The following is a 25,975-nucleotide window of genomic DNA, read 5'->3' as shown; positions in this document are numbered from 1 at the left end:
GGTATGGAGAGCAATTCTATTTTGTAATGTATAGCGATGCTTTTATTTTAGATTACTGCAGGCAGATTATAGAAATTGCTCTTGGTAACTGTGTGTGTTCAGCTTGCACTACTTTATTAGATTGTGCTGGTATCTCATATACTCATTTGATTGTTTAAGCTTTATTTATAAATTTGACAAAATAAAGCTTACTCGTCCTAGGTAATAGTAATAATAAGAATTTACTCACCGGTAATTCTATTTCTCGTAGTCCGTAGTGGATGCTGGGAACTCCGTAAGGACCATGGGGGAATAGCGGCTCCGCAGGAAACTGGGCACAACTAAGAAAGATTTAGGACTACCTGGTGTGCACTGGCTCCTCCCTCTATGCCCCTCCTCCAGACCTCAGTTAGGAAACTGTGCCCAGAAGAGCTGACACAATAAGGAAAGGATTTGGAATCCCGGGTAAGACTCATACCAGCCACACCAATCACACCGTACAACTTGTGATACTATACCCAGTGAACAGTATGAATAACAACTGAGCCTCTCAACAGATGGCTCCAAACAATAACCCTTTAGTTAGGCAATAACTATATACAAGTATTGGAGACAATCCGCACTTGGGATCTACGAGAAATAGAATTACCGGTGAGTAAATTCTTATTTTCTCTGACGTCCTAAGTGGATGCTGGGCCTCCGTAAGGACCATGGGGATAGCGGCTCCGCAGGAGACTGGGCACAACTATAAAGAAAGCTTTAGGTCTAACTGGTGTGCACTGGCTCCTCCCACTATGACCCTCCTCCAGACTTCAGTTAGAATCTTGTGCCCGGCTGAGCTGGATGCACACTAGGGGCTCTCCTGAGCTCCTAGAAAGAAAGTATATTTTAGGTTTTTTATTTTACAGTGAGATCTGCTGGCAACAGACTCACTGCAGCGAGGGACTAAGGGGAGAAGAAGCGAACCTACCTAACTGGTGGTAGCTTGGGCTTCTTAGGCTACTGGACACCATTAGCTCCAGAGGGATCGAACACAGGACCCGACCTCGATCTTTCGGTCCCGGAGCCGCGCCGCCGGCCCCCTTACAGAGGCAGAAGCAAGAAGTATTCCGGAAAATCGGCGGCAGAAGACTTCTGTCTTCAACAAGGTAGCGCACAGCACTGCAGCTGTGCGCCATTGCTCCTCATGCACACCTCACACTCCGGTCACTGATGGGTGCAGGGCGCTGGGGGGGGGCGCCCTGAGGGCAATATAATACACCTTGGCTGGCAAATCTACACCATATATAGTCAGGAAGGCTATATAGGTGTAAAAATACCCCTGCCAGAATTCCAGAAAAAGCGGGAGAAGTCCGCCGGAAAAGGGGCGGGGCCATCTCCCTCAGCACACTGGCGCCATTTTTCCCTCACAGCTCCACTGGAAGGACGCTCCCTGGCTCTCCCCTGCAGTGTCAAGCTACATAAGGGTAAAAAAGAGAGGGGGGGGCACTAAATTTAGGCGCAGTATATATATATATATATATATATATATATATATATATATAATATAATATAAGCAGCTATAAGGGAAAAAACACTCATAGTGGGATCCCTGTGTTATATAGCACTCTGGTGTGTGCTGGCATACACTCTCTCTCTCTCTCTCTCTCTCTCTCTCTCTCTCTCTCTCTCTCCCCAAAGGGCTTTGTGGGGTCCTGTCCTCTGTCAGAGCATTCCCTGTGTGTATGCGGTGTGTCGGTACGGCTGTGTCGACATGTTTGATGAGGAGGCTTATGTGGAGGCGGAGCAGATGCTGATAAATGTGATGTCACCCCCTGCGGGGTTGACACCTGAGTGGATGGTTCTGTGGAAGGAATTACGCGACAGCGTCGACTCCTTGCATAAAAGGTTTGACGACATACCAAATATGGGACAGCCGGCTTCTCAGCCTGTGCCTGCCCAGGCGTCTCAAAAGCCATCAGGGGCTCTAAAACGCCCGCTACCTCAGATGGCAGACACAGATGTCGACACGGATACTGAATCCAGTGTTGACGACGATGAGACTAATGTATCTTCCAATAGGGCCACACGTTATATGATTGAGGCAATGAAAAATGTGTTGCATATTTCTGATGTTACCCCGGGTACCACAAAAAAGGGTATTATGTTTGGAGAGAGAAAACTACCAGTTGTTTTTCCTCCATCTGAGGAATTAAATGAAGTGTGTGAAGAAGCGTGGGCTTCCCCCGATAAGAAACTGGTAATTTCTAAGAGGTTACTAATGGCGTACCCTTTCCCGCCAGAGGATAGGTCACGTTGGGAAACATCCCCTAGGGTGGATAAAGCGCTCACACGCTTGTCAAAGAAGGTGGCACTACCGTCTCCGGATACGGTCGCCCTGAAGGAATCTGCTGATAGAAAGCAGGAGGCTATCCTGAAGTCTATATATACACACACAGGTGTTATACTGAGACCAGCTATTGCTTCAGCATGGATGTGCAGTGCTGCAGCTGCGTGGTCAGATTCCCTGTCGTAAAATATTGATACCCTAGACAGGGACACTATATTGCTAACCGTAGAGCATATTAAAGACGCACTCTTATACATGAGGGATGCACAGAGGGATATTTGCCGGCTGGCATCTAAAATAAGTGCAATGTCCATTTCTGCCAGGAGAGGGTTATGGACTCGGCAGTGGACAGGAGATGCAGATTCTAAAAGGCACATGGAAGTTTTGCCTTATAAGGGTGAGGAGTTGTTCGGGGATGGTCTCTCGGACCTCGTTTCCACAGCAACAGCTGGGAAGTCTACATTTTTACCCCATGTTCCCTCACAGCCAAAGAAAGCACCGTATTATCAGGTACAGTCCTTTCGGCCCAATAAGGGCAAGCGGGTTAAAGGCGCGTCCTTTCTGCCCAGAGGCAGAGGTAGAGGGAAAAAGCTGCAGCATACAGCCAGTTCCCAAGAGCAAAAGTCCTCCCCCGCTTCCTCTAAGTCCACAGCATGACGCTGGGGCTCCACAGGCAGAGCCAGGTACGGTGGGGGCCCGTCTCAAAAATTTCAGCGATCAGTGGGCTCGCTCACGGGTGGATCCCTGGATCTTTCAAGCCCCTACTTCAACAAGGACGGGGTTACTATTCCACAATGTTTGTGGTACCGAAACCGGATGGTTCGGTGAGACCCATTATAAATTTGAAATCCTTGAACACGTATATATAAAAAAAAAAAAAATTCAAGTTCAAGATGGAATCGCTCAGGGCGGTTATTGCAAGCCTGGACGAGGGGGATTACATGGTATCACTGGACATCAAGGATGCTTACCTGCATGTCCCCATTTACCACCCTCACCAGGAGTACCTCAGATTTGTGGTACAGGATTGTCATTACCAATTCCAGATGTTGCCGTTCGGTCTATCCACGGCTCCGAGGGTCTTTACCAAGGTAATGGCCGAAATGATGATACTCCTTCGAAAGAAGGGAGTTTTAATTATCCCGTACTTGGACGATCTCCTGATAAAGGCGAGGTCCAGGGAGCAGTTGTTGGTCGGGGTAGCACTATCTCGGGAGGTGCTACAACAGCACGGCTGGGTTCTAAATATTCCAAAGTCACAGCTGGTCCCTACTGTAAATAGAATTTACGGTAAATAGAATTACCGGTGAGTAAATTCTTATTTTCTCTGACGTCCTAGTGGATGCTGGGAACTCCGTAAGGACCATGGGGATTATACCAAAGCTCCCAAACGGGCGGGTGAGTGCGGATGACTCTGCAGCACCGAATGAGCAAACTCAAGGTCCTCCTCAGCCAGGGTATCAAACTTGTAGAATTTAGCAAATGTGTTTCAGCCCCGACCAAGTAGCAGCTCGGCAAAGTTGTAAAGCCGAGACCCCTCGGGCAGCCGCCCAAGAAGAGCCCACTTTCCTCGTGGAATGGGCTTTTACAGATTTAGGATGCGGCAGTCCAGCCGCAGAATGTGCAAGTTGAATCGTACTACAGATCCAGCGAGCAATAGACTGCTTTAAAGCAGGAGCACCCAGCTTGTTGGGCGCATACAGGATAAGTAGCGAGTCAGTTTTCCTGACTCCAGCCGTCCTGGAAACATAGATTTTCAGGGCCCTGACTACCTCCAGCAACTTGGAATCCTCCAAGTCCTTAATAGCCGCAGGCACCACAATAGGTTGGTTCAAATGAAAAGCTGATACCACCTTAGGAAGAAATTGGGGACGAGTCCTCAATTCCGCCCTATCCATATGGAAAATCAGATAAGGGCTTTTACATGACAAAGCCGCCAATTCTGACACACGCCTGGCCGAAGCCAAGGCCAACAGCATGACCACTTTCCATGTGAGATATTTTAGTTCCACGGTTTTAAGTGGCTCAAACCAATGTGACTTAAGGAAATCCAACACCACGTTGAGATCCCAAGGTGCCACAAAAGGGGGCTGAATATGCAGCACTCCTTTAACAAACGTCTGAACTTCAGGCAGTGAAGCCAGTTCTTTTTGGAAGAAATCGACAGAGCCGAAATCTGGACCTTAATGGAACCTAATTTGAGGCCCATAGTCACCCCTGACTGTAGGAAGTGCAGAAATCGACCGAGCTGAAATTCCTCCGTTGGGGCCCTTCTGGCCTCACACCACGCAACATATTTTCGCCATATGCGGTGATAATGGTTTGCGGTCACCTCCTTCCTAGCTTTATCAGCGTAGGGATGACTTCCTCCGGAATGCCCTTTTCCTTCAGGATCCGGCGTTCAACCGCCATGCCGTCAAACGCAGTCGCGGTAAGTCTTGGAACAGACAGGGTCCCTGCTGCAGCAGGTCCTGTCTGAGCGGCAGAGGCCATGGGTCCTCTGAGATCATTTCTTGAAGTTCTGGGTACCAAGCCCTTCTTGGCCAATCCGGAACTACAAGTATAGTTCTTACTCCTCTCCTTCTTATTATTCTCAGTACCTTGGGTATGAGAGGCAGAGGAGGGAACACATAAACCGACTGGTACACCCACGGTGTCACTAGAGCGTCCACAGCTATCGCCTGAGGGTCCCTTGACCTGGCGCAATATCTTTTTAGCTTTTTGTTGAGGCGGGACACCATCATGTCCACCTGTGGCCTTTCCCAACGGTGTACAACCATTTGGAAGACTTCTGGATGAAGTCCCCACTCTCCTGGGTGGAGGTCGTGCCTGCTGAGGAAGTCTGCTTCCCAGTTGTCCACTCCCGGAATGAACACTGCTGACAGTGCTAACACATGATTTTCCGCCCATCGGAGAATCCTTGTGGCTTCTGCCATCGCCATCCTGCTTCTTGTGCCGCCCTGACGGTTTACATGGGCGACCGCCGTGATGTTGTCTGACTGAATCAGCACCGGCTGGTGTTGAAGCAGGGGTCTTGCCTGACTTAGGGCATTGTAAATGGCCCTTAGTTCCAGAATATTTATGTGTAGGGAAGTCTCCTGACTTGTCCATAGTCCTTGGAAGTTTCTTCCCTGTGTGACTGCCCCCCAACCTCGAAGGCTGGCATCCGTGGTCACCAGGACCCAGTCCTGTATGCCGAATCTGCGGCCCTCTAGAAGATGAGCACTCTGCAGCCACCACAACAGCGACACCCTGGTCCTTGGAGACAGGGTTATCAGCCGATGCATCTGAAGATGCGATCCGGACCACTTGTCCAACAGATCCCACTGAAAGATCCTTGCATGGAACCTTCCGAATGGAATTGCTTCGTAAGAAGCCACCATCTTTCCCAGGACTCGAGTGCAGTGGTGCACCGACACCTGTTTTGTTTTTAGGAGGTCTCTGACTAGAGATGACAACTACTTGGCCTTCTCCTCCGGGAGAAACACTTTTTTCTGTTCTGTGTCCAGAACCATCCCCAGGAACAGTAGACGCGTTGTAGGAACCAGCTGCGATTTTGGAATATTCAGGATCCAGCCGTGCTGTTGTAGCACTTCCCGAGCTAGTGCTACTCCGATCAACAACTGTTCCCTGGACCTTGCCTTTATAAGGAGATCGTCCAAGTACGGGATAATTAAAACTCCCTTTCTCCGAAGGAGTATCATCATTTCGGCCATTACCTTGGTAAATACCCTCGGTGCCGTGGACAGACCAAACGGCAACGTCTGGAATTGGTAATGACAGTCCTGTACCACAAATCTGAGGTGCTCCTGGTGAGGAGGGTAAATGGGGACATGCAGGTAAGCATCTTTGATGTCCAGTGATACCATGTAATCCCCCTCGTCCAGGCTTGCAATCACCGCCCTGAGCGATTCCATCTTGAACTTGAACCTTCTTATATAAGTGTTCAAGGATTTTAAATTTAAAATGGTTCTCACCGAACCATCCGGTTTCGGTACCACAAACATTGTGGAATAGTAACCCCGTCCTTGTTGAAGGAGGGGTACCTTGATTATCACCTGCTGAGAATACGGCTTGTGAATCGCCTCCAGCACTGCCTCCCTGTCCGGGGGAGCTATCGGCAAGGCAGATTTAAGGAAACGGCGAGGGGGAGACGTCTCGAATTCCAGCTTGTACCCCTGAGATACTACTTGTAGAATCCAGGGATCCACCAGTGAGCGAGCCCACTGGTCGCTGAAGTTCTTAAGACGGGCCCCCACCGTACGTGGCTCTGCCTGTGGAGCACCAGCGTCATGCGGTGGACTTAGAGGAAGCGGGGGAGGACTTTTGTTCCTGGGAACTGGCTGTATGTTGTAGCTTTTTCCCTCTACCTCTGCCTCTGGGCAGAAAGGACGCGCCTCTAACCCGCTTGCCTTTCTGGGGCCGAAAGGACTGTACCTGATAATACGGTGCTTTCTTTGGCTGTGAGGGAACATGGGGTAAAAATGCTGACTTCCCAGCTGTCGCTGTGGAAACGAGGTCCGAGAGACCATCCCCAAACAACTCCTCACCCTTGTAAGGCAAAACTTCCATGTGCCTTTTAGAATCTGCATCTCCTGTCCACTGCCGAGTCCACAATCCTCTCCTGGCAGAAATGGACATTGCGTTTATTTTAGATGCCAGCCGGCAAATATCACTCTGTGCATCTCTCATGAATAAGACAGCGTCTTTAATATGCTCTACGGTTAGCAATATAGTGTCCCTGTCTAGGGTATCAATGTTTTCCGACAGGGAATCTGACCACGCAGCTGCAGCACTGCACATCCATGCTGAAGCAATAGCCGGTCTCAGTATAAATCCTGAGTGTGTGTATATACAGACTTCAGGATAGCCTCCTGCTTTCTATCTGCAGGCTCCTTTAGGGCGGCCGTGTCCGGAGACGGTAGTGCCACCTTTTTTGACAGACGTGTGAGCGCTTTATCCACCCTAGGGGATGTTTCCCAACATGACCTGTCCTCTGGCGGGAAAGGGTACGCCATTAGTAACTTTTTAGAAATTACCAGTTTCTTATCGGGGGAAGCCCACGCTTCTTCACACACTTCATTTAATTCATCAGATGGGGGAAAAACCACTGGTAGCTTTTTCTCCCCAAACATAATACCCTTTTTTGTGGTACCTGGGGTAATATCAGAAATGTGCAACACATTTTTCATTGCCGTAATCATATAACGAGTGGCTCTATTGGAATGTACACTAGTCTCATCGTCGTCGACACTGGAGTCAGTATCCGTGTCGACATCTGTGTCTGCCATCTGAGGTAGTGGGCGTTTTAGAGCCCCTGATGGCTTTTGAAACGCCTGGGCAGGCACGGGCTGAGCAGCCTGCTGTCCCACATCTGCTATGTCGTCAAACCTTTTATGTAAGGAGTTGACACTGTCGCGTAATTCCTTCCACATGTCCATCCATTCAGGTGTCGACCACGCAGGGGGTGACATCACATTTATCGGCACCTGCTCCGCCTCCACATAAGCCTCCTCATCAAACATGTCGACACAGCCGTACCGACACACCGCACACACACAGGGAATGCTCTGACTGAGGACAGGACCCCACAAAGTCCTTTGGGGAGACAGAGAGAGAATATGCCAGCACACACCAGAGCGCTATATAATGCAGGGATACACACTACACACAGTGATTTTTCCCCTATAGCTGCTATAATACACAGTTCTGCGCCTCAATTTAGTGCCCCCCCTCTCTTTTTTTACCCTATTGAGCCTGGAAACTGCAGGGGAGAGCCTTGGGAGCGTCCTTCCAGCGGAGCTGTGAGAGGAAATGGCACCAGTGTGCTGAGGGAGATAGCCCCGCCCCCTTCACGGCGGACTTCTCCCGCTTTTTTTCAGGATATTTTTGGCAGGGGATTTTACACATATATATATAGTCTTTCTGACTATATTATGTGTTTATTTGCCAAGCTAAGGTATTTTTATTGCAGCCCAGGGCGCCCCCTTTCCCCCCAGCGCCCTGCACCCATCAGTGACCGGAGTGTGTGGTGTGCATGGGGAGCAATGGCGCACAGCTGCAGTGCTGTGCGCTACCTTAATGAAGACCGGAGTCTTCAGCTGCTGATTTCCTGGACGTTCTTCTTGCTTCTGGCTCTGCAAGGGGGACGGCGGCGCGGCTCCGGGACCGGACGACCGAGGCTGGGCCTGTGTTCGATCCCTCTGGAGCTAATGGTGTCCAGTAGCCTAAGAAGCCCAAGCTAGCTGCAAGCAGGTAGGTTCGCTTCTTCTCCCCTCAGTCCCTCGTAGCAGTGAGTCTGTTGCCAGCAGATCTCACTGAAAATAAAAAACCTAAATATACTTTCTTTCTCTATCGTCCTAGTGGATGCTGGGGTTCCTGAAAGGACCATGGGGAATAGCGGCTCCGCAGGAGACAGGGCACAAAAGTAAAGCTTTTCCGATCAGGTGGTGTGCACTGGCTCCTCCCCCTATGACCCTCCTCCAGACTCCAGTTAGATTTTTGTGCCCGGCCGAGAAGGGTGCAATTCTAGGTGGCTCTCCTAAAGAGCTGCTTAGAGAAAGTTTAGCTTAGGTTTTTTATTTTACAGTGAGTCCTGCTGGCAACAGGATCACTGCAACGAGGGACTGAGGGGAGAAGAAGTGAACTCACCTGCGTGCAGGATGGATTGGCTTCTTGGCTACTGGACATCAGCTCCAGAGGGACGATCACAGGTACAGCCTGGATGGTCACCGGAGCCGCGCCGCCGGCCCCCTTGCAGATGCTGAAGTTAGAAGAGGTCCAGAATCGGCGGCTGAAGACTCTGACAGTCTTCTAAAGGTAGCGCACAGCACTGCAGCTGTGCGCCATTTTCCTCTCAGCACACTTCACACGCTGTCACTGAGGGTGCAGGGCGCTGGGGGGGGGCGCCCTGGGAGGCAAATGTAAACCTATATACTGGCTAAAAATACCTCACATATAGCCCCCAGAGGCTATATGGAGATATTTAACCCCTGCCAAACTTCACTAAAGAGCGGGAGACGAGCCCGCCGGAAAAGGGGCGGGGCCTATCTCCTCAGCACACAGCGCCATTTTTTCTCTCACAGAAAGGCTGGAGAGAAGGCTCCCAGGCTCTCCCCTGCACTGCACTACAGAAACAGGGTTTAAACAGAGAGGGGGGCACTAATTGGCGATATAAATATATATATAAAGATGCTATTAGGGAGAAACACTTATATAAGGTTGTCCCTATGTAATTATAGCGTTTTTTGGTGTGTGCTGGCAAACTCTCCCTCTGTCTCTCCAAAGGGCTAGTGGGGTCCTGTCCTCTGTCGGAGCATTCCAGGTGTGTGTGCTGTGTGTCGGTACGTGTGTGTCGACATGTATGAGGACGATGTTGGAGGAGGCGGAGAAATTGCCTGTAATGGTGATGTCACTCTCTAGGGAGTCGACACCGGAATGGATGGCTTATTTAGGGAATTACGTGAGAATGTCAACACGCTGCAAGGTCGGTTGACGACATGAGACGGCCGACAAACAATTAGTTCCGGTCCAGGCGTCTCAGAAACACCGTCAAGGGTTTTTTAAAAAAAAAACAAAAAAAAAAAAAACGCCCAATTACCTCAGTCGGTCGACACAGACACGGACACTGAATCCAGTGTCGACGGGGAATAAACAAACGTATTCCTCATTAGGGCCACACGTTAAGGGCAATGAAGGAGGTGTTACATATTTCTGATACTACAAGTACCACAAAAAAGGGTATTATGTGGGAGTGAAAAAACTACCTGTAGTTTTTCCTGAATCAGATAAAATAAAATGAAGTGTGTGATGATGCGTGGGTTTACCCCGATAGCAAATATTGGCGTTATACCCTTTCCCGCCAGAAGTTAGGGCGCGTTGGGAAACACCCCTTAGGGTGGATAAGGCGCTCACACGCTTATCAAGTGGCGTTACCGTCTCCAGATACGGCCGCCCTCAAGGAGCCAGCTGATAGGCAGCTGGAAAAATATCCTAAAAAGTATATACACACATACGGTGGTTATACTGCGACCAGCGATCGCCATCAGCCTGGAGATGCAGTGCTGGGTTGGCTTGGTCGAATTCCCTGACTAAAAATATTTTATTGATATAGAGCATTTAATAGGATGCATTCTATATATATATGTATGCGAGATGCACAGAGGGATATTTGCACTCTGGCATCAAGATAAGTGCGTTGTCCATATCTCCCAGAAGATGTCATGGACACGACAGTGGTCAGGTGATACAGATCCCATACGGCACATGGAAGTATTGCCGTATAAAGGGAAGGAGTTATTTGGGGTCGGTCCATCGGACCTGGGGGCCACGGCTACAGCTGGGAAATCCAACCTTTTTACCCCAAGTTACATCTCAGCAGAAAAAGACACTGTCTTTTCAGCCTCAATCCTTCCGTTTCCCATGTGGGCAAGCGGGCAAAAGGCCAGTCATATCTGCCCAGACATAGAGGAAAGGGAAGTAGACTGCAGCAGGCAGCCCCTTCCCAGGAAAAGAAGCCCTCCACCGCGTCTGCCAAGTCCTCAGCGTGACGCTGGGGCCGTGCAAGCGGACTCAGGTGAGGTGGGGGGGTAGTCTCAAGAGTCTCAGCGCGCAGTGGGATCACTCGCAAGTTGACCCCTAGATCGTACAAGTATTATCCCAGGGGTACAGATTGGAGAGTCGAGACATTTTTTCCTCGCAGGTTCCTGAAGCCTGCTTTACCAACGGCTCCCTCCGACAGGGAGGCAGTATTGGGAAAAAATTCACAAGCTGTATTTCCAGCAGGTGATAATCAAAGTACCCCTCCTACAACAAGGAAAAGGGTATTAGTCTTCCACACTATATTGTGGTACTGAAGCCAGACGGCTTGGTGAGACATAGTCTAAATCTGAAATCTTTGAACACTTACATAAAAAGGTTCAAATCAAGATGGAGTCACTCAGAGCAGTGATAGAGAACCGGAAAAAAGGGGACTATATGGTGTCCCTGGACATCACGGATTACCTCCATGTCCAAATTTGCCCTTCTCAACAAGGGTACCTCTGGTTCGTGATACAGAACTGTCAATATCAGTTTCAGACGCTGCCGTTGAATTATCCACGGCACCCCGGGCCTTTACCAAGGTAATGGCCGAAAAGATGATTCTTAAAAGAAGAAAGACATCTTAATTATCCCTTACTTGGACGATATCCTGAAAGGGGCAAGTTTCCAGAGAACAGTTGGAGGTCGGAAAAGAACTATCTAAAGTAGTTCTACGACAGCACGAGTGGATTCTAAATATTCCAAAAATCGCAGCTGTTTTCCGATGATACGTCTGCTGTTCCTAGGAATGATTCTGGGCATAGTCCAGAAAGAGGTATTTCTCCTGGAGGGGAAAGCCAGGGAGTTATCCGACCTAGTCAGAAACCTCCTAAAACCAGGCCAAGTATCAGTGCATCAATGCACAGGAGTCCTGGGAAAAATGGTGGCTTCTTACGAAGCGATTCCATTCGGCAGATCTCACGCAAAAACTTTTCAGGGGGATTTGCGGGACGAATGGTCCGGATCGCATCTTCAGATGCATCAGCGGATAACCCTGTCTCCAAGGACAAGGGTGTCTCTTCTGTGGGGGCTGCAGAGTGCTCATCTTCTAGAGGGCAGCACATTCAGCATTCAGGACTGTGTTCTGGTGACCACGGATGCCAGCCTGAGAGGCTGGGGAACAGTCACACAGGGAAGAAATTTCCAAGGAAGTGTGGTCAAGTCTGGAGATTTCTCTCCACATGAATATACTGGAGCTAAGGGCAATTTACGATGCTCTGAGCCTAGGAAGACCTCTGCTTCAAAGTCAACCGGTGCTGATCCAGTAGGACATCATCATGGCAGTCGCCCACGTAAACAGACGGGGCGGCACAAGAAGCAGGAGGGCAATGACAGCAAGGATTCTTCGCTGGGCGAAAAATCATGTGATAACACTGTCAGCAGTGTTCATTCCGGGAGTGGACAACTAGGAAGATTTCCTCAGCATGAATGAATTCCACCCGGAAAAGTGGGAACTTCATCTGGAAGTTTCCACATGTTTGTAAACCGTTGGGAAAGACCAAAGGTGGTTATGATGGCGTCCCACATGAAGCGCCAGGTCTAGAGACCCTCAGGCAATAGCTGGGACGCTCTGGTAACACCGTGGGTGTACCAGTCGGTGTATGTGTTCCCTCCTCTGCCTTTCATACCCAGTGTAGGGAGAATGATAGGAAGGAGAGGAGTAAGAACTATACTCGTGGCTCCGGTTTGGCCAAGAAGAACTTGGTACCCGGAACTTCAAGAGATACTAGAAAGGATCTTGATTCAGCAAGAATCATGTCTGTTCCATGACTTACCGCAGCCGCGTTGACGGGTGAACGCCGGATCCTAAGGGAAAAAGGCATTCCGGAAGAGGTCATCCCTACCCTGGTCAGAGCCAGGAAGGAGGTGACCGCACAACATTATCACTGCTTAGGTGAAAATGTGTTCCATGGTGTGAGGCCAGGAAGGCTCCACGGAAGAATTTCAACTAGGTTAATTCCTACATTTCCTGCAAACAGGAGTGTATATGGGTCTCAAATTGGGGTCCATTAAGGTTCAAATTTCGACCGGTCGATTTTCTTCCAGAAAGAAATTGGCTTCAGTTCCTGAAGTCCAGAAGTTGTTAAGGGAGTACTGCATATACAACCCCCTTTTGATGTCTCCAGTGGCACTGGGCGATCTCAACGTAGTTTGGGATTCCTAAAATCACATTGGTTTAAACAACTCAAATCTGTGGATTTGATATATCTCACATGGAAAGCGACCATGCTGTTGGTCCTGGCCTCGGCCAGGCGAGTGTCAGAATTGGCGGCTTTATCTCACAAAGCCATATCTGATTGTCCATTCGGACAGAGCAAAGCTGTGGACTCGTCCCCAGTTTCTCCCTAAGGTGGTGTCAGCGTTTCACCTGAACCAGCTTATTGTGGTACCTGCGGCTACTAGGGACTTGGAGGATTCCAAGTTGCTGGATGTTGTCAGGGCCCTGAAAATATAGTTTCCAGGTCGGCTGGAGTCAGGAAATCTGACTTGCTGTTTATCCTGTATGCACCCAACAAGCTGGGTGCTCCTGCTTCTAAGCAGACTATTGCTCGTTGGATTTGTAGTACAATTCAGCTTGCACATTCTGTGGCAGGCTTGCCACAGCAAAAAATATGTAAATGCCCATTCCACAAGGAAGGTGGGCTCATCTTGGGCGGCTGCCCGAGGGGTCTCGGCATTACAACTCTGCCGAGCAGCTACGTGGTCGGGGGAGAACACGTTTGTAAAATTCTACAAATTTGATACCCTGGCAAAAAGAGGACCTGGAGTTCTCTCATTCGGTGCTGCAGAGTCATCCGCACTCTCCCGCCCGTTTGGGAGCTTTGGTATAATCCCCATGGTCCTTTCAGGAACCCCAGCATCCACTAGGACGATAGAGAAAATAAGAATTTACTTACCGATAATTCTATTTCTCGGAGTCCGTAGTGGATGCTGGGCGCCCATCCCAAGTGCGGATTATTCTGCAATACTTGTACATAGTTATTGTTACAAAAATCGGGTTATTGTTGTAGGAAGCCGTCTTTCAGAGGCTCCTTTTGTTATCATACTGTTAACTGGGTTTAGATCACAAGTTGTACGGTGTGATTGGTGTGGCTGGTATGAGTCTTACCCGGGATTCAAAATTCCTCCCTTATTGTGTACGCTCGTCCGGGCACAGTACCTAACTGGAGTCTGGAGGAGGGTCATAGGGGGAGGAGCCAGTGCACACCACCTGATCGGAAAAGCTTTACTTTTGTGCCCTGTCTCCTGCGGAGCCGCTATTCCCCATGGTCCTTTCAGGAACCCCAGCATCCACTACGGACTCCGAGAAATAGAATTATCGGTAAGTAAATTCTTATTTTCTAAGAGCTCAGGAGAGCCCCTAGTGTGCAACCAGCTCGGCCGGGCACAAAATTCTAACTGAGGTCTGGAGGAGGGGCATAGAGGGAGGAGCCAGTGCACACCAGGTAGTCCTAAATCTTTCTTAGTTGTGCCCAGTCTCCTGCGGAGTTGCTATTACCCCATGGTCCTTACGGAGTTCCCAGCATCCACTAGGGCGTCCGAGAAATGTGGATTGGTGACACTGCCACTTTTCAAGACTGCACTTGCAACATATTTCTAATATCCACCTGCTTTATTGTCACAATGGGAAACAATGTTCAAATACATGTTCAATTTTCCCTTGGCACCAGTGAGGCGAATCCCGGGCCATTTTTTTTTTTTTAAATCCTGGATATCCGGATTGGAAAATGGTCAATCCCGGAATTGGTGTTTCCCTGTGGGCCCCCCCCCCCCCCCTCCCAGCACACACAACTCACCATACACCGGGGGCTGGCGAATGGGGAACATCCTCCGCTTGCTCCCAGCGGCGTGTGACCTCTGTGCTGGGGAGGCGGAATTTGGCCAGTGCCTGGGTATCCTGAGTACGCTCAACGCTGATCCCCCCAATCCAATACGAATGTGTTTCTCATACGTCCTAGAGGATGCTGGGGTCCACTCCAGTACCATGGGGTGTAGACGGTTCCGCAGGAGCCATGGTCACTTTAAGACTTTTTCAGAGTGTGAACTGGCTCCTCCCTCTATGCCCATCCTCCAGACCTCAGTTTAGAAAATGTGCCCAGGCAGACTGGTCGCACTCTAGTGGAGCTCTACTGAGTTTCACTAAAAGACTTTGTTAGGTTTTTTATTTTCAGGGAGACTGCTGGCAACAGTCTCCCTGCTTCGTGGGACTTAGGGGGAAGAAGTAGGAACCAACTTCCTAAAGAGTTTCATGGCTCTGCTTCTGCTGACAGGACACCATTAGCTCCTGAAGGGTACTGAACACTAGCTGCGGCTATGCGCGCACTCCCCCAGCATTCCGTCACCCCCCTAACAGAGCCAGAAGTCAGAAGACTGGTGAGTAGTATTACCGGAGGTCTGCAGAGAGGGATCTCTGGTCATCGCGACAGCTTAAGGTACCGTGCAGCGAGCGGGAACGCTGCGCGAACATGCTATCCATAACATAGGCACAGCAGGGTGCGGGGGGGTCGCCCTAGGCAGCATGAAACCTACTCTCACTGGCAAAAGGTGGCATATGATGCTGTGGCACAGTCCTACACCCCCGCCAGTAATAAATATCTAGTTCAATAGCTGAGGGAAAATGCGCCATTGCAGGGGGCGGGGTTTCTTCCTCAGGCAGCCAGCCCACTGCTCAGCTCCATTTTCTTCCAGCACACAGCAGGGGAAGAAACGCTGATCCTCCTCTCCACTTCTGAATTAAGTATTAGGGTGCTAAAGGGGGGGGGGGGGGGGGGGGAGTGTATATTGCGGTACTATAACCTATTATCAACAATATATATAGCGGGGAAAGGGATTTTTTCTTTAGGCGCGGAGTTGTGGACTGGCAATTCCTTTGTGTCCCTCTGACAGATTTTACTGTGGGTCTGTCCTCTATAAGCCCCGGAGTGTCTGTGGTGTGATTGTGCACGTGTGTGACATGTCTGAGGCAGGGAGCTCTTCCCCTGAGGGAGCCATTTTAGGGACACAGAATTGTAATGTGGTGGCGCTGCCGTCGCACCAAGAGCCTGAATGGGTGAAAGAATTACGTGCTAGTGTGAATCATATCAGTAAGAGTTTAGATAAGTCTGAGTCTCATGCAGAAAACTGGAGAAAATCTGTCGAAGATGTGATTTTTAATAGTTCTGCCTTTTCATCCACAGGGGATCCCTTTGGTTCACATAAAAGGTCATTTGCACAAATAGTACAAACTGATACCGACACGGACTCTGATTCCTGTGTCGACACTAGTGATTCCAGGGGAATAGATCCAAAGTTAGCAATAAACATTCAATACATGATTGTTGCTATAAAGGAGGTGTTAAAAGTTACGGAAGCCCCTCCTTTACCACAGGAGAAGGCTTACTTTTGTAAGGAAAAGAAAATTAATGTAACTTTTCCTCCATCTCATGAGCTGAACAGTCTCTTTGAGGGAGTTTGGACGAATCCTGAAAAGAAATTTCAGGTTCCCAAAAGAATTCAGGTAGCTTATCCTTTCCCTGCAGAGGACAGGAAAAGGTGGGAATCACCCCCTGTTTTAGGCAGTGCCCTGTCAAGGTTAACAAAAAAGGTGATTCTCCCTGCGCCTGGGACGGCTTCACTTAAGGAGCCGGCAGACCGCAAGTTAGAGACTACGTTGAAATCTATTTATGTGACCAATGGGACACTACTCAGGCCTACCATTGCCTGTGCGTGGGTGAGTAGTGCTATTGAAAAGTGGTCAGAAAACTTGTCATCAGACATTGACACAATAGATAGAGACGAGATACTCTTAACGTTAGGTCATATCAAAGACGCTGCTGCGTACATGCTAGAAGCCATGAAAGATATTGGTCTCTTGGGATCAATAGCCGCTACCATGGCAATCGCAGCACGGAGGGCGTTGTGGATTCGCCAATGGAATGCTTACGCAGATTCCTAAAGGAATATGGAGGCTCTCCCGTACAAAGGTGAGGCCTTGTTTGGAGATGGGCTGGATGTTTTATTTTCTGCAGCTACCGCAGGTAAGTCAACATTCTTGCCCTATGCTCCTGCATCGGCGAAAAGGACGAATCACTCTCAGATGCAGTCCTTTCGGCCCAATAAATACAAAAAGGGTAAAGGTTCCCCTTTCTTTGCGGGTAAAAGAAGGGGAAAAGGAAAAAAGTCCACAGTGTCTCCAGGATCACAGGAGCAGAAATCAACCTCTGCTTCTGCCAAATCTTCAGCATGACGCTGGGGCTCCCTTGCGGGAGTCCGCTCAGGTGGGGGCACGTCTGAAACTCTTCAGTCACTTCTGGGTTCAATCTGGCCTGGACCAGTGGGTCGTACATATAATGTCTCAAGGGTACAAACTGGAGTTTCAAGACATTCCCCAATGCCGATTTTTCAAATCGACCTTACCAGCTTCTATCCCGGACAGGGAAGTGGTAGCAGCAGCAATACAAAAATTGTGTCAGGATCAAGTCATTGTCCTGGTTCCCTCGTTACAACAAGGAGAAGGGTTTATTCAAGCCTATTTGTAGTTCCGAAGCCGGACGGCTCGGTCAGACTGATTCGAAACCTGAAAAATCTGAATCTCTACCTGCAAAGGTTCAAGTTCAAGATGGAATTTCTGAGGGCAGTGATTTCCAGTCTGGAGGAGGGGGAATTCATGGTGTCAGTGGACATAAAAGATGCCTACTTACATGTTCCCATTTATCCTCCGCAACAAGCTTATCTGAGATTCGCAATACAGAATTGTCATTACCAATTTCAGACGTTGCCGTTCGTACTCTCCACGGCACCGAGGGTGTTCACCAAGGTGATGGCGGAGATGATAGTCCTCCTTCGACAGCAAGGAGTCAATATAATTCCTTACCTGGACGATCTCCTGATAAAAGCCAGGTCCAGGGAAAGGGTGGTGCAGAACATTGCACTCTCCCTGACAGTGTTAGGTGCCGGGGTCCGCTCGGCCGTGCGGCCCGGCGCCTAGCAACCAGGGACGCCGTGCGCGTTCAGCCGCCGGCTCCCTGGCAACGCTAAGACGCCGGGCGCACGGAGCCGCTCTGACCTTAGCAACGGGGAAGCCACGTTCAGCCGCGTTCCCCGTTGCTGGGTCTATTCTCATTACCCTGATTATGTGCTGGCCGTGCAGCATGCAAGCTGCACGGCATTTCTATTTGATTGTCCTGTCTGGATCCTGATTGGAGGGTGCCTGAATAAAGGCACCCTCAGGACTTCTTACAGACGCCGGTGATAGCTTCCTGTTTGCCTGTGTCTGCTGCAGAGAGTTCCCAGTCCCGGTCTTTTCGGTTGTTCCTGTCCTCAGAGATCCTGTACTCGGGAGTTACCATCTGTTCCTGGAGTCTGACCGAGCACCTTTAACATCTGGTGGTGTTCGTGAGTCGCGGCGCAGCCGTGTGTTGCGGCTTGTCCGCTTCTGTTTATTATTTTGTTTAATTGTGTTCTGGAGCTTTGCGGAGGATTCCGCTTCCACAGATCCACTCTGGTGTCCGGCGGTGCCGGATAGGAGTGTCGGATCAGTGGATCCTTGGTTGTCCTTTTTCCTGGCGGCTAGTCCGCACATACCTTTTGATTTAGTTAGTTAGCTTGTAACCCCTGGCCTGGTTGCTTAGTCAGAGGGCCCCTTGTTATCACCCTGTCTCGGACTTCCCCTTGTCTCCCATTAAGACCTGCGGGGGCATCGGGGTTGGGCAGACATAATCCGCCCTTCGAACGCGGCTGCCATGGGCTCAAGCAACCATAGTCTCGCAGGGGATTTCTGATAACACGGGCGAGACCACGGAGTTAGGGCGCCAGGGGTTACTAGGCTATCCAGCTCCCACAACCAGCTTATTTTCCTGTACTCAGATCCCTGCCATAAGATCTCCTCCGGTCTGGAGTACAGGAATCATAACAGACAGTACTTCAACAACACGGTTGGATCACATATTTTCCAAAGTCACAATTGGAACCGACGACAAGATTGTCTTTTCTGGGGATGATACTGGACACAGAAGTACAGAGGGTATTTCTTCCAGTAGAAAAGGCTCTGGAAATCCAGAGAATGGTCAAACAAATTATGAAACCAGCAAGAGTGTCGATTCATCAATGCATACGATTGGCCGATTCCATGCCAGAGTATTCCAGTGGGACGTATTGGACAAGTGGTCCAGATCCCATTTACACATGCATCAGAGGATAATCCTGTCATCCAAAGCCAGAATTTCGCTCCTGTGGTGGCTACACCGTTCTCACCTCCTAGAGGGACGCAGTTCGGGATTCAAGTCCTAGTAACCACGGATGCAAGTCTCCGAGGCTGGAGAGCAGTCACACAGGGGGGAGATCTTCCAAGGAAGATGGTCAAGTCAAGAAACTTATCTTCACATAAACGTTCTGGAGTTGAGAGCCATTTACAACGGCAATCTACAAGCGGTGCATCTTCTTCAAGATCAACCCGTACAGATCCAGTTGGACAATGTAACAGCAGTCGCGTACATAAGCCATCAGGGCGTAACGAAAAGCAGAGCGGCAATGGCAGAGGTGTCAAAGATCCTCCTCTGGACAGAAAGACATGTAAGAGCTCTGTCGGCAATTTTCATTCCGGGAGTGGACAACTGGAAAGCAGACTTCCTCAGCAGACATGATCTCCATCCAGGAGATTGGGACCTCCACCAAGAAGTCTTTGCAGAGGGGACAAGTCTTTGCGTAGTTCGTCAATTAGACATGATGGCATCTAGTCTCAACAAGAAGCTTCAGAGATATTGTTCCAGGTCGAGAGACCCTTAAGCAATAGCAGTGGATGCACTAGTGACCCAGTGGGTGTTTCGGTCGGTATATGTCTTCCCTCCACTTCCACTCATTCTGAAAGTTCTCAAGATCATAAGAAGAACAGGCGTTCCAGGAATCCTCATTGTCCCATACTGGCCAAGGAGGGCTTGGTATCCAGGTTTTCAGGAGTTGCTCATAGAAGATCCTCGGCCTCTTCCTCTTCGCGAGGACCTGCTGCAGCAGGGGCCGTGCGTGTATCAAGACTTACCATGGCTACGTTTGACGGCATGGCTGTTGAGCGCCGGAATCTAGCCCGAAAGGGTATTCCCAAAGAATTCATTCCCACTCTTATTCAGGCCAGGAAAGAAGTAACGTCTAGACATTACCACCGTATTTGGAGAAAATATGTGTCTTGGTGTGAAACCAAGAAGGCTCCAACGGAAGAGTTTCAGTTAGGATGTTTTCTCCATTTTCTCCAGGCGGGTGTGGATGCTGGCCTACGATTGGGTTCAATCAAGGTCCAGATTTCGGCCTTGTCTGTTTTCTCTCAGAAACAATTGGCCTTCCTTCCAGAAGTTCAGACATTCGTGAAAGGGTTTCTGCACATCCAACCTCCATTTGTTCCTCCTGTGGCACCATGGGATCTTAACGTGGTTTGCAGTTCCTTCAATCGGATTAGTTTGAACCTCTACAGGAGATAGTTGAAGTTCCTCACTTGGAAAGTGGTCATGCTGTTGGCCTTGGCATCCGCAAGACAGGTGTCTGAGTTAGGGGCCTTGTCTCACAAGAGCCCTTACTTGGTTTTCCATGAAGATAGTCAACAATTTCTTCCAAAGGTGGTTTCTTCTTTCCATATAAACCAACCTATTGTGGTGCCAGTGGCTACTGACACCTTCGCAGCTTCAAAGTCTCTAGATGTGGTCAGGGCTTTGAGAATCTATGTCGCAAGAACAGCTCGGATACGGAGAAGAGGCTCTGTTTGTCCTGTATGCTCCCAACAAGATTGGGTGTCCTGCTTTTAAGCAGACTATTGCGCGCTGGATCAGAGTTACGATTCAGCACGCTCATTCTACGGCAGGATTGCCGATACCGAATTCGTTGACTACCCATTCTACTAGAAAGATGGGCTCATCCTGGGCGGCTGCCCGGGGGGTCTCGGCATTACAACTTTGCCGAGCAGCTACTTGGTCAGGGGCAAACACGTTTGCTAAGTTTTATAAGTTTGACACCTTGCCCGATGAAGACCTACAGTTTGGTCAATCGGTGCTGCAGGGTCATCCGCACTCTCCCGCCTGTACTGGAGCTTTGGTATAACCCCATGGTACTGAAGTGGACCCCAGCATCCTCTAGGACGTATGAGATAACAGGATTTTAATACCTACTGGTAAATCCTTTTCTCCTAGTCCGTAGAGGATGCTGGGCACCCAGCCCAGTGCGTACCTTACATGCAGTTGTTATTTTGTTAAAAACGTTTTCAGCACGGTTGCTATAATGTTCATGCCCGTTGGCATGTGTTTTGTTGAATGCCATGTGTGCGGCATGGTTGAAGTGAGCTGGTATGAATCTCACAATTAACTTAAAAGTAAATCCTTTTCTCAAAATGTCCGTCTCCCTGGGCACAGTTCCTATACTGAGGTCTGGAGGAGGGGCATAAAGGGAGGAACCAGTTCACACTCTGAAAAAGTCTTAAAGTGCCCATGGCTCCTGCGGAACAGTCTATACACCATGGTACTGAAGTGGACTTCAGCATCCTCTACGGACTAGGAGAAAAGGATTTACCGGTAGGTATTAAAATCCTGTTTTATGTCTTACGTCCTAGAGGATGCTGGGGTCCATATTAGTACCATGGGGTATAGACGGGTCCACCAGGATCCATTGGCACTTTAAGAGTTTTAACAGTGTGGGCTGGCTCCTCCCTCTATGCCCCTCCTACCAGACTCGGTTTAGAAAATGTGCCCGGAGGAGCCGGACACAGCTAAGGGAGCTCTACAGAGCTTCTCTAGTAAAAAGTTTTTTTTTTAGAGTTTGACAGCCACCCTGCATCGAGGGACTGAGGGGGGGAGCAGTGTCCGCCCTGCGGGGTCCTGAGCCACTGCCTCCGCTGACTGGACATTGAGCTCCAGAGGGGACAGATCGTGCCCCGCCACAGGGAAACGCTCACCCCGGCAGCCAGCCGCCACCCCCTCACTGTGCTGAAGTGTGGCAAGTTAGTCACTGTCCCCCCTTGCAAGCGGGGGGTAAGTGTGAAAAGGGCATCTTAAGGGTGGGAGCACGGTATTAACTGCGCTCCCGGACGGCTCAGCGGTACTGCGGTGCGGCACTGTGAGGGGCGCCCTGAGCCAGCACAGAACCCTGCACTGACCATTTCCAGCCTGTCTGGGTCTGCGGATCTCAGCCAGCTAAAAATTCTTCAGGCCAGTATAGTTTTCAAGAGCGGGAAGACAGTGCCACTGAAGGGGCGGAGCTTCTCAGAGCTGACCCAGCAGCGTTCAGCGTCATTTTTCTTGCCTGCAATCACTGCCAGTGGATGTCCAGGTCCCTCCAGGGCAACTCCAGCTATCTTTACGGTACCAGGGGGTTGTAGAAGGGAGGGGAGGCTGTATGCAGACTGTGTCTCCTATTAAGGAACTCAGTCAGCGCGGATTAGGGTCTCCCTATACCTCTAAAAGCGCTGTGTGTGTGTGGGTTGGGTGTGTGTGACAACATGTCTAGGGACACTGTTTCATATGCTGCAGAGGATTTGTCTTCCCAGGAAGTCTCCATACCATGTAATCAGGATTGCACTGTTGTAGCGCAGATCCCGGCCAGAATGGTTTGTCTCTCTGAGGGGGACTATTTCTCAGATTTCAGATAAGGTTGCTAGGACTGAGCATGCCACGCAGGTCCTACAATCCTCTATGGTTGTATGGTCTGATACTGCATCCTGCGGTACATTCTCAGAAACGTGCATTTGCAATGCTTACGCAGGATGACACGGACTCTGACACTGCAGACATTGACGGGGATGTGTCGAGGGGGATGGCTTCACTTGCTAAGGGGCTGTAGTTGATGATTGAAGCTGTAAGGGATGTGTTACACATTACTGACACAGCTCCTGAGCAGGTGGATGAGGCCTTCTTTACATACTGTATAATAAGTCGCCTCCCCCCCTCACCTTCCCGGCATCCAAAGAATTAAACGCTATCTTTGAAAAAGCCTGGGAAACTCCGGAAAATAAATTTCAGATCTCTAAGACGGTCTTGGTTGCTTTTCCCTTCCCAGAAGAAGATAGAAAGAAATGGGAGTCCCCGCCGATAGTCGACGCCTCTGTCTCCAGCGGCTGACCGCGGGTAACCTCACCGCTGACCGCAAAGTTCCTACCATTGAAGATAATGGAGCGGCTGTGCGATGCGCTGTCGGACAGCTCAGACGCGCATAGCCAATCAGGAGAGTGCCACAACGTGGCGCTCCCTGATTGGCTGAAGGGACCCTCTGTGACAGGAGTCACGGGGGGTTCCAGCATTCGGGGAAAGGGGTCCCATGTGTAAACATGGGACCCCTTTCAGCGCGTGGATCGGGTATGCGGTTTGTTTTTTTGCCAAGTACGTGGATTACAAAAAAAGAACAGGACACACTGGATTTAGGTGAGTATAATTTTATTTTCAGGTACCCCGGATTCTACTTGGAGAAGTGGACAGAGTCGGCGTGTGAACATAGGTAAGTATGTGTGTGTCTGCATGTATGTAATAAAGTTTCATGGTGTGCGTGTCCTGTCCTGGGTATTTTTTTTGCAGAACTACTACAGGTACCAGCGGGCCCTCCCCCCCCCCCCCCCCCCCCGCATGCTGGTACTTGTGGTTCTCCAAGTACCAGCTCGCAGGGGAGGCTTGCTGGGACTTGTAGTTCTTCTGCAAAAAACCAATAGCCTTGTGTAAAATAAAAGAATATCAGCCCCCCATCCGCAGCCCTTGGATGGGGGGGGGGGGGGGGGGGGACAGCCTCGGGCTTCACCCCTGGCCCTTGGGTGGCTGGAGGGGGGGGACCCCTTGATTTAAGGGGTCCCCACTCCTCCAGGTTACCGTGGCCAGGGGTGACTAGTTGGGGATTTAATGCCACGGCCGCAGAGACCGGTATAAAAGTGTCCCCCGGCTGTGGCATTATCTCCCCAGCTAGTAGAGCCCGGTGCTGGTGTTAAAAATACGGGGGACCCCTACGTTTTTTGTCCCCCGTATTTTTTGCACCAGGACCGGACGCAGAGCCCGGTGCTGGTTCTAAAAATACAGGAGATCCCCTGTCAATTTCCCCCCCGTATTTTTACAACCAGGACCGCCTCAAAGAGCCCGAGGCTGGTTATGCTTAGGAGGGGGGACCCCCACACAATTTTTTTTTAGGGTTTTTTAACCATTCCCACCCCTTCCCACTGAAAACCATGCTCTCTCTATTTTAGTCAGTTAAAAAAAAAATATATATAATTTAAAAAAATATATAAATAATAGTTGTCTCCTAATAGACAAACCAAGTACCTAATCCCTTCTAATATAAATAGATATGCTATTAGCAATAAAAAAAAACACCAAAAAAAACATGTTTTTTAATTTTTTATTAGATTCCGCCAGGAAAGTGAGACGGAATGAAATTGACGAAATTACTGTTGAAAAGCACTGTTGTCGAATCGACATTCTTCAATTGAATATACTTTTGTCGAAAAGCCGCATTTTTACCATTGCAGACATGTCGAATTTGACAACTGTCAAATTTTAAAAAGTCGGATCTGAAAAGTCCGTTTTTTTTGTCGAAAAGTACTGTATTGCATTGTCGAATATTTTTTTTGTGTCGAAAATGCCCCGTTTTTCGACATTTGCGGCAATTCGACCGCAATTGCATATACCCCTAAGTCTGGTAGGAGTAACATAGTGGGAGGAGCCAGCCCACACTGTTAAACTCTTAAAGTGCCAGTGGCTCCTGGTGGACCCATCTATACCCCATGGTACTAATATGGACCCCAGCATCCTCTACGGACTACGAAAAAATGATTTATCGGTAGGTAATGTCCTATTTTTTCCCCCCTCTTACGCCCCAGAGGATACTGGGGTCCACATTAGTACCATGGGGGGTATAGCCGGGTCCACTAGGAGCCATGGGCACTTTAAGAGATTAATAGTGTGGGCTGGCTCCTCCCTCTATGCCCCTCCTACCAGACTCAGTTTAGAATATGTGCCCGGAGGAGCCGGTCACGCTTTGGGAGCTCCTGAAGAGTTTTCTGCATTTATTTTCCTTTTTATTGTTCTCAGGCAGGTCTGGCTGGCACCAGACTGCCTGCTTCGTGGGACTTACGGGGAGGAACGGCCCAACCTCCCTAGGGTTAATGGTCCCGTTCCCTGCTGACAGGACACTGAGCTCCTGAGGGTCCTATTCGCAAGGCCTACCACTGCGAGCGTACAGACCCGCAGCACGCCGCCTCCCTTATCAGAGCCAGAAGTAAGAAGATGGGCGAGTAGGTGGCCAGCGTCCTAGTTAGCGGATCACTGGCTGTAATGGCAGCACAATGGGTAGGAGCGCAGCGCTGACAAGCAGTGTGCGGGTCCAGGCTTCAGAGGCATACACCCTGTCTCCATTTGAGCCTCTTGCATCTGCTGACCTTAAGTGGCTTTCCCTTTTAAGGTCCTATTCTTGCTAGCGATTGCTTCAGCTAGAAGGGTCTCTGACTTGGGCGCCTTATCCTGTAAGTCTCCCTATTTGATTTTTCACCGTGACCGGGCGGTTCTTAGAACGCGGCCAGGTTATTTACCTAAGGTGGTGTCTTCCTTCCACCTTAACCAGGAAATTGTGGTTCCGGCCTTTAATTCTTCTGAGTTGTCTTCCAAAGAGCGGTCTTTGGATGTGGTACGGGCTCTCCGTATCTATGTGAAGAGAACTGTCACTGACCTGGGTTGGGAGTGTTAAGAACTCGGTGGTTCTTCCGAAGGTATGGGAAGAGGAACCACAGCTGGGCCAGAGCAGGGATGGCCGGATGTAGGTTTTCCTCATGCAGAACTTAGCCGTTGTAACCGACGTGTAATGCTAAAGAATTAGTTGTGGCTAAGGCTTGGGGGCGATGTTGAAGCACACAGAAGAATGAAGAACTTGTGAGCAATGCTGAAGAGATGAATGAAGATTTGAGAACGATGTTGAAGCACACAGAAGAATGAAGAACTTGTGAGCTATGCTGAATAAATGAATGAGGATATGAGATTCAGTGTAACTCTGAAAGTTTGGGAGGCGTTCCACTTAGGGATACCCTGTAATACTGGAAGCACAGGGGGTGTCCCTCTGAGAGATACACTGTAACGCTGGTAACGCAGAGAATGTCCCACTGAGTGATAC

At 49.6% G+C, this 25,975-nt stretch overlaps 1 protein-coding gene across 2 annotated transcripts in view; it reads left to right on the top strand.

The window, feature by feature from the left end:
- AP1M1 (adaptor related protein complex 1 subunit mu 1) overlaps positions 1-25,975 on the top strand; it is a 328,968-nt gene that overhangs the window by 142,027 nt on the left and 160,966 nt on the right. The window lies entirely within an intron of this gene.

This window comes from Pseudophryne corroboree, chromosome 1, assembly GCF_028390025.1.
Source record: "Pseudophryne corroboree isolate aPseCor3 chromosome 1, aPseCor3.hap2, whole genome shotgun sequence".
Lineage (NCBI taxonomy): Eukaryota > Metazoa > Chordata > Amphibia > Anura > Myobatrachidae > Pseudophryne > Pseudophryne corroboree.
This window is presented reverse-complemented; position numbering and strand designations above follow the sequence as displayed.